A 7,124-nucleotide genomic window follows, 5' to 3' on the forward strand; every position below is an offset into this window, starting at 1 on the left:
AAATGAGCTGGGGGCCACTTCTGCCACATCAGTGTTAAAGAATAATACAGCAAAAGAATGGCTATTTCTGAAAATGCAATGTTTTTTTTTTTCAAATACTACACAAAACTGCAGTGCAAGTCTTTTTTATCTCTTTCCCGTGCTAGCAAACTTAGCTTATAAATAAAATAATGAAACAAAAAGCATAAAAACAGGTATGTGTGTGTTTCAAACCAAATACAAATATTTTCCTCTCATACCTTATTTACACCTGCATGGCAAACTTTAGGCACCAGGGTTAAGAAAACAACACCATTGGATTTTGACATCAACATTTCAAAAGGCTTGAAGTGGTCAGAGATAAAGTCCTACTGTAAATGTAAAAGTTTATGAAGGGGGTACATTTACCCATCTAATTTGCCACTGGATGGCAAGCACCTCAAATTATGCACCTTTTAGTAATACTGGATGTTGGACATATTTGAGCAGGTTTACTTTCTTTTTTGTCATATTACCCACATAACAAATTAACAGGAAAACAGTAGGCCTAAGATGTAAACCAACAATAGTAAACTATTACTAGCCTATAACCACAAACCGTTATTATAGGCCTACAATAATGAAGCATGGTCAAATCAGTTCCTATCGTGGGTAACTTTGTAGTTCTTCAGAGCCCTATTTTTACTACCCCTGCTGTCTGTACCACGTCCATTACGGACCCTATCATCACGATTACCACTTCAACCTCCAAGCTATGTTGGGCAGAGGGTCGAAATAAGAATGGTATGCTTAGTGGACACTGTTGTATACACGCAAAGATGCACCTCCATTCACAGATGCACCGTGACTATCACTGTCAATAGATGATCGATCATAATCTCCAAAAGGCATATATTCTCCTTCAGAATCGCCTACCCAAGACTTCATTCGTTTTTTCAACATTTGGTGTTGGCCAATTTCTGCTTCAGTTTGTGCAAAATTATGGCCTGCATCGCTGCCACTCCATTACAAACAAGTGCATGTCTTCCTGTTTCTCGCGTGTAATACAAGTATTTCCTTTGTGAAGCGAATTTGGGCTTGAATCTAAGCTCTGGATGTTTAGCAACTAGTGGAGGAGAGTACACTGCAAAAACTGCTTATCTAACACAATCTAACCAAGTATTAATCTTATATCAAGATAAAAAAATAAAAAAACTAGTTGGTATTGTTTTCAGTATAAAGAGACTTGCCTGGCGCTTTCTCATGAAATCATCAATCAGGTCTTCTTAAATTAAGTCAAAATGATCTTACGGGAGGGCACTAGGTAAGTCTTTTCATACTAAAAACAATACCAAATTGGATCATACTTGGATCTATTGTATATCAGTGTTGTTGTTTGTCGCAATTAAAAATACCCTCAAGGGCCGATTTACATTATTATATTGACATTAGGTCGCGGGCCGGGAGTTTGAGACCCCTGCTCTAACACATACACACAAACACGCTAACACACACACACACGTTAACACATACTGTACATGCTAACACTAACACACATGCTAACAAACACACACACACACTAACAAGGGCGCTGCTATGATATGACAATAAGGATTTGCTTACACTGCTGTTTGGTTGTCCCAAACTTTGAGATGATCCATACTCGCATTAACTGAATCTTATCAATCTTGAAACCAGAACTGCGATGTTCCAAAAAGAGTGACTGTACCCAGAGGAAAGAAAATGTTAAAATGAGAGCTCTTCTCTATCTCAATTGTTTCTCCTAGACAATAATGAGATTACAGGGATATAAAAATGAGATAATTGCTTTTGTCTCCCGCTTCTCAGGTTTGTCTCTGGAGCAAAAGAGTTAAGTTATCTCAGTGTAGACTCCCTTTAATCTACAAATGAGATCTCATCAATATTTTAAATAATGCTCAGTGTTGTCTAATTTATACATCTCATATTTTACTCAGGCTGATCCACCAGAGAGCTCTCTCTGTAAACTCATGCAATTCTCATTTCAGATCTTTTTGGTAAATCTCAGATTAGGCTCCATCAGTTCTGTAAAAGAGATCTCTTCACAAGCTTGAACCGTTCTCATTCTAGTTATCTCAGTTTAGTCCTTTTTTGATTTACAAAAGAGATCTCGGCAAAGGCTTATACAATACTCAGACTTGCTCAATATCTCATATTTTACTCAGGCTTATCCATCAGAGAGCTCTCTAAGTGAACTCATATAATGCTCATTCAGACCTATTTGTTTTATAAATTAGTCTGATCTGTAAGAGCTCTAGCTGTTGTACAACAATTCTCAAATGATTTTCATTGGCTTATTTGTTTTAATTGCACATATTTTCAAGTTCACATTTGCAAACAGTAGGCCTAACCATGTGATGTAACCACATGACGATGCTCTGACAGACCTCTGAAGTTCGCCTACAAAAAAGCTACCATCTATGCCCATATAAGGAGATCACCTGTTAAATTCTCAAGAGGGGAGACGATTTAAATCGAGATGCACTGATGCAGACGTTTTCCTGAATGCACTTTTGTCTTTAACCTTTGAGTAGATATTATAATCAATGGTGCATGAAGGCGGCACAATTTGATTTTTGCTACCCCAGAGCTAACTTGCAACTTGTTAGCAAGTTGGAGAAATCAAGTTAGACTCCAGAGGTCTATGATGGTCGGACGTGACAAACTCGCGTGCAGAAAGATTTGGCGCCCAGTGAAACCAAGTGAAATGGTGTGTGGGTATGAAGGATTGTGCCACCAAGAAAACTCAGAGAAGGTATATTAACATTTTGGTAATTTGCGTTTATTAACGTTCTTGCATATTTTTAGACTCAATATATCATTGAACAACCTGACGAAGCAGCACATAAAGTTAGCTAGCTAGTTATGTTAGCTACTTGTAAGTTACATCACTGGCTGTGCCGCTTGTATATAAAGCTAACGTTAGACAATTTAACGTTGCTAGTTTACTTTGCCTTATATAGCTTTAGTCTATGTTTTGAATGGTGTTAAGCCATGCTGTAGCTAAAATGCACGGAATTTTAAAATGTCTTTGGGATGTCAGTCAAGATGACGAAGCTAACGTTATTGCCACTGGTTTAAACTAGTTCCAGCTCAATTCCACTGAAAAGAGGCCGGCAGCTTCTTAAAAAATGGAAGACTATGCTAGACCATCAGATCAAATTGCTGAACAAACAGCGTACCAAAATGGTAAGTATATTTTTCCCCACAATATGTTCACTTTTGTTTAACCTGCTATAAATTACAGCATATTGTAACAGGAGTGAAAGGGCATTCTTGTAACCCAGGAAAACTAGGAAGTAGCGTTGCTGCGGTCGAGGGATCGAGAAATAGGCAAGTCAGCATCTGCAGTCATGAATAACTTACCAGTCAACATTTCTTTTGCAATTAATAGAATCTGTAGCATGCAATCAAACCAGCTATTAGCCTAACTGAAATAAAACCATGATATATCTAGGTATGGTGAAGGGTATGTGATGTGGGGCTATCTACTGTATCTATCTTTTAATTACAAAGGCCACGGGAACTTTATCAGGATGCATAGTATCCTGAGTCCGTTCAATAACTGGCATTTAAAAATAAAAATCTGCCTGCCTCTATGGGATTTTAAGGAATAACATTTATTTATTTACGATACCTGGTTCATTCACAAAGAATATTGGTGTGTTTAAAGGTTGGATTTTTTCCTCATTTTTTAATTGAGGCATTAAGATAAATTTCCAACAGATTATTGTATTCCTCTTTTAGTCATTTCAGCCTGGTTGTCTTACCTTATGCACAGTTGATGGTTTTATAAATTCACCTCTACACCAATAAATAGTTCATGTAGACTGTCACACAATGGTAAGTGGAACATTGGCCACAGCTTGTAACAACTTCATTTTTTACCATTCTTTGCGTAGGGATGTGTACACAAGGATGTGTAACCTTGTGTAAGGTTAACTTGGGAATTACAACAGAAAGGAACACGTTTCAGCTAGTCAAAATCAATGACTGGAACTGTCAGTTTCAGAGCTATTATTACCACACTGATAGATTGATTTTGCTTTTTATTTGCAGCCTACGTTATGCACTGTGGAACGCTCTGCGGATGGACAGCTGTGGAATCCACAAAGGTCAAAGAGGCTTTTGTTACGAGGAGGTTCCAAAACATCCATGAAGCTGGGGTAATTTTATCTTATTTTAAATTATTTCCAATTGTGGTGAGCATTATTGGAAATAGGCCTCTATTGCAGTAAAAGTATTCAACATTTATACAGTTAACGTCAAACTGTGTAGCTACGAAAGTTACAAAATCACATTGTCATAGAAATGATAGAGGCGAAATTTTAAGATATTTTACAGATGGGCTGAACATGCATCAAAAGTAAAAAAAAATGACATGGCCAAAATGATTAACTCACCAACAATATTTGTTGTATGGTGTATACTGTATTTTCTGTATTTTGTTTTTGTTCTTGACAATTGTCAGTGTCTCGAGTGATCAGAGCTAAATGTTTTGGGCTAATTTAGATGTAATATTGAGTCATTGTCTTTGATTTACCGGATTGACCCTAAAGCACTCCTACTTGTTTACAAATCACTTAAAGGACAAATCCGGTATGAATTGATCCATAGCTCTTGTTGGAAATCACTGTGTGCTGTTCATAGGAAAAGAAAAAATGTGGCACAGCCAATTCTGAGTTATGGACAGGGAAGTATAGCCCAGAGCCAGATAGAAGTACTTTTGGTATTCCTGACCTAATGCAGGGTAGCCGCAGGGTCCTAAAAGTCTTTAAACGGTCTTAAATGTCATGTTCCTTAATTAAGGTCTGAAAAAGTCTTAAAATTCCGTTGCTGAAGTCTTAATGTTTTAAACGAAGGTCTTAAATGTTAATTCTACTAGCCTGCAAGCAAGGAGAAATGGGGGAAAAAACAACAACAATGTGAAATTTCAACAGGGGGTTGCGTAACGTCAGAGATCGTCTAATTTAGTGTTGCACGGTGCACCGATACTAGCAGTTGTCACAATACCTAATTTTATTAGTATCAATACTTTTAAGAATGACCTGTGTTCTTGTTTGTGCGCACAAGGCATGCTTCTAGTGCCTCCTCCCCAAGCCTGTGGCTGTGCTGTCTTTTTTCTCCTCACACACATATGCGCTTTGTCGTGCCATAAACAGCAAGACATGGCTGCTAGTTTAGCTTAAGTGATTATGTGGTAACACATAATAATAGGCTAATATCAAGTTGATTTGCTCACTTGCACCTCTCAACTTTGTGTAGCTAACCTACCTAGGCTATGAGATGTACGTAGGTCTACTAGTGGGTTTAATGTCATTTAGAAATAGGCAGCGCAAACTTTTACATCTAGAGAGAGCTCCTTGCTAACTAATTCTGCTAGCTCAGGTCATGTATGTCATTCGTCATTAGTGCTAAAATCATTATTGAACATGATCCCTTCTATAAACTTGATAGTTTTTTTATTTACATTTATTTTATCTAATGACAGACAACAATGAATTGCATCCACATTAGGGCTGGGCGATATGGCTGAAAACTATCACGATATAAGTATTTCATATCGGTCGATATCGATAATTATTGATTTTTAAAAAAAATCTATTTCAGATAAGGACCAGAAGGGAAAAAAAGTTAAATTTAAACACTTTTATTTTAAACCTAACCTTCCTTTAATCACCTCAGTTATCAATCAAAGCAAACAGGGAAAAGAAATAGCAACACAATCACGTAAAACACTCAAATAAATAAATGTGCACATAAGTCTGAATGAAAAGCAGCACTGGTTGAAGCCTGGAAATATTGTAAACAAAGTAGCTTAATTTGCTAGTTTAACATAGTCTACTGGTTAGACTGTTCAGTTTCCCCACGTGTGTTTAAGTTTCGAATGAATACTTTTTCTCCTTGGGCCCATTTGAGTCTTAATACTTAATACTTAATACTTTTCCATTTGTATCGGGATTGAAATGATTAGAACTTAGCAGTCAATTTGAATGCAACAGTTTTGAACAAATTTGTGCTAATGATGCTAACCGGATTTAATAATTTAGCCAGTCGTCTTGCACCATTGTGAATGTTTGGATTACATGTGCATGAGGAGGGATGCGCCTGTTGAGAGGGAGAGAGAGAGAGAGAGAGAGTGCACGGGGCAAGGACTCATTGAGAGTCTGAGTTGAGGTAGGCCTACTTCTATCGCCTACTCTGGTAGAGTTGGACATACAATGCAAGATATTTAGCCTATTTATTTATGGACAACGTAAGGCGGGAGGTGTGTGTTTTAATTATCGAATGTTCTATCGAACGTATTTTTTATTGATATTGATTACATGTCTATTGCGATACATATCGCTATCGTTTTATCGCCCAGCCCTAATCCACATATCCTTATACATTATGTGCAACTATTATTCACTAGCCTTAAACCGTGAGACTGAAGGCTACAGTAATTACTCACGTATTAAAGTGACAAGCACTCAATTACACCTAGGCCTACACACCACATTCAAATTTGCCTAGGTGTAATAGTTTAAAAATAAATATTAAGTATTCAAATGACTAAATATGTTTAGCAATTAAGCAGATTAATAGTAATTATGCAGATTAAAAAATACTATACATTAACTGTACACTTTATATGAATTCGAAGGTATATGAAATAGAAACATATGAATTAAGCCATCATTTTCTGTGTGTGTGGAAAGAGTCAAGCAGAATCTAGGATGCCCACTGGTGTGAATGATAACACTATATTAAATATTACTGATGATGTCAAGGTGGTCTGGGCCCCCAACTCAAATACATTTTTTAAGAATTATCGAAGAAGTATCGAAATCGCTATTCTTGATGTGGTATCGGTATCAAAACAATCATTTTGGTATTGTGACAACTACACTAGTCTAATTTCTTGGAATATGCACAAACAATACTTTGGGTTTTCGCACCGGCAGCAATGAATCAACATAATCAGTCGAAAGGAGAGGACAGCACATCGTGGGGAAGTGTTGTTTTAATTGTCATTATGGATTTGATCTGGTGTTTTACAACCGCATAATTGGTGTGATGTAGGTCTTCATTTTCATGTAAGTGGTCTTAAAAAGGTCTAGCCTTATTTGGGGTGGTCAAACATG

The 7,124-nt window shown here is 37.0% G+C and overlaps 1 long non-coding RNA gene across 1 annotated transcript; it reads left to right on the forward strand.

Annotated features, from left to right (window-relative positions):
• The first annotated feature begins 2,489 nt into the window (after positions 1 to 2,489).
• On the forward strand, positions 2,490 to 4,158 carry LOC125289728. The gene is made up of 3 exons (XR_007192686.1): positions 2,490 to 2,752; positions 3,084 to 3,186; positions 4,057 to 4,158. It is a non-coding gene; the product is annotated as an uncharacterized LOC125289728 (long non-coding RNA).
• The last annotated feature ends 2,966 nt before the right edge of the window (positions 4,159 to 7,124 follow it).

The sequence above is a fragment of the Alosa alosa genome, chromosome 24 (genome assembly GCF_017589495.1).
Source record: "Alosa alosa isolate M-15738 ecotype Scorff River chromosome 24, AALO_Geno_1.1, whole genome shotgun sequence".
NCBI classification, from domain to species: Eukaryota; Metazoa; Chordata; class Actinopteri; order Clupeiformes; family Clupeidae; genus Alosa; species Alosa alosa.